The sequence below is a fragment of the Galeopterus variegatus genome, unplaced genomic scaffold (assembly GCF_000696425.1).
Source record: "Galeopterus variegatus unplaced genomic scaffold, G_variegatus-3.0.2 Scaffold3980, whole genome shotgun sequence".
Lineage (NCBI taxonomy): Eukaryota > Metazoa > Chordata > Mammalia > Dermoptera > Cynocephalidae > Galeopterus > Galeopterus variegatus.
Window position 1 is genome coordinate 25807 of NW_007730091.1, and position 2468 is coordinate 28274.

Below are 2468 nucleotides of genomic sequence, written 5' to 3' on the forward strand. Positions count from 1 at the left end.
TAAAGAAGATCTGCAAATGGCCAATAAATGCATGAAAAAATGCTCAACCTCACTGATCATCGGGGAGATGCAAATCAAAACCACAATGAGATACCATGTCACACTCATGAAAATGGCAATTATCATACCGGCCAGCCGTCCTCATTAATTAATTAATTAATTTAATGGTTATTATGGTAAAAAAAAGAAAAGACCAGAACATAACAAGGATTGCTGAGGCTGTGTACAAGTTAAAATCTTTGTGCATTGTCTGTGGGAATATAAAATGCTACATACAGTATGGAGATTCCTCAAAGAATTAAACGTAGAATTACCCTATGATCCAACAATTCTATGTCTGGCTAGATTCCCAAGAACATGAGAGTGGGAACTCGAATAGATTTTTGTATACCCATGTTTACAGCAGTCTTATTGACAGTAGCAAACTTTGAAAGCAACCATCTGTCCATCAACACGTGAGTGTTTAAACAAAACGTGGTTCACACATATGATGGGATATTATTCATCCTTTAAAAGGAGGGAAATTCTGGGGCCGGCCCGGTGGCCACTGNGGAGTGAGTGTTTCATGGGGACAGAGTTTCAGTTTGGGAAGATGAGAAAGTTCTGGAGGTGGATGGTAGTAATGGTTGCACAGCCATGTGAATGTGCTTCATGCCACAGAAGTTTTATCCTTAAAATGATCAAAATAGTAAATTTTATGTTATGCATGTTCTCTCACTTTTTAAAAATAAATAAAGAACCATAGAGAAAAATTAAGCAAGTTAAAAGGATGAGAACACAAAAGATGAGTGAAATAATATCAATTCTATCAGTAATTACATGCAATGTAAATGCACAAAGAATTAATTTTGGTAACAAATTTTTAAGCTCTTTTTTTAAGCTCAAATTTTTTAAGCTCAAATTTTTAAGTTCTTTTATTGATGGACATTTGACCTGTTTCTAATTTTCCTTATTAAAACCAGTGTTGTGTGAAAACTCATGTACAGAGAAACTTTGATCCTATTTCTGTAGAATTTATTCCAAGACCTCAAAATAGTGGAACTTAAAGAAAACATATTTAAAATTTTTATAGTGGGGATGAACGGTAAGAAGTTGGTTGATGGACACAGAACAGCTAGAGAGGAAGTTCTATTGATGTATAGCCGAGCTAGGCATCTATTTTTTTTTGGGGGGGGGTTGTTGTTGTTTGATTGGTTTGGGTTATGAATATTCATGAGATACAAAGCTGATTGTCACCCCTCGTGCCCATGATGTGAGAAACAGATTCATTCTGGCAGCATGCCCATTACCACAAATTGCATTTGTACACCGTGTCCCCCACCCAATTATCCCCAACCTCCTCCCCCTCCCTCCTTCCCCCCCCCACTCCACTTTGTAGCCCAAGGAATGTTCTCTCCCTCTGCAAGTCCAACGCACCACTATGGTCTTTCTTTCCTGCCTTCCTTTCTGTCTTAGCTCCCACATATGAGTTAGCACATGTGGTATTTATCCCTCTGTGCTTTGCTTACATGACTCAACGTAAGTTTCTCCAGGCTCATCCACGTTGTTGCGTATGGGAGAAATTCATTCTTTTTTATGGCAACCTAAATGTCCATCAATGGATGATTGGATAAGGAAACTGTGGTATATATACACCGTGGAATACTACTCTGCCATAANTTTTATAAAAATTAAAAACTTTTGTACATCACAGCACGATATCAGTGAAATGAAAATGCAACCCATGAAATGGAAAGAAACATTTACAAGACATATATCTGATGAGGGAAAGATATCCAGAATCTGTCAAACACTCCTACCACAGTAACAACAAGAAAAACCCAATTTAAAAACAGGCAAGAGAGCTGAAAAGACATTTCTCTAAAGAAGATCTGCAAATGGCCAATAAATGCATGAAAAAATGCTCAACCTCACTGATCATCAGGGAGATGCAAATCAAAACCACAATGAGATACCATGTCACACTCATGAAAAATGGCAATTATCATACCGGCCAGCCGTCCTCATTAATTAATTAATTAATTAATTAATTAATTAATTAATTAAATGGTTATTATGGTAAAAAAAAGAAAAGGCCAGAACATAACAAGGATTGCTGAGGCTGTGTACAAGTTAAAATCTTTGTGCATTGTCTGTGGGAATATAAAATGCTACATACAGTATGGAGATTCCTCAAAGAATTAAACGTAGAATTACCCTATGATCCAACAATTCTATGTCTGGCTAGATTCCCAAGAACATGAGAGTGGGAACTCGAATAGATTTTTGTATACCCATGTTTACAGCAGTCTTATTGACAGTAGCAAACTTTGAAAGCAACCATCTGTCCATCAACACGTGAGTGTTTAAACAAAACGTGGTTCACACATATGATGGGATATTATTCATCCTTTAAAAGGAGGGAAATTCTGGGGCCGGCCCGGTGGCCACTGCTACAGTGCACTGCTTGGGAGCTCGGCGGCGCTCCC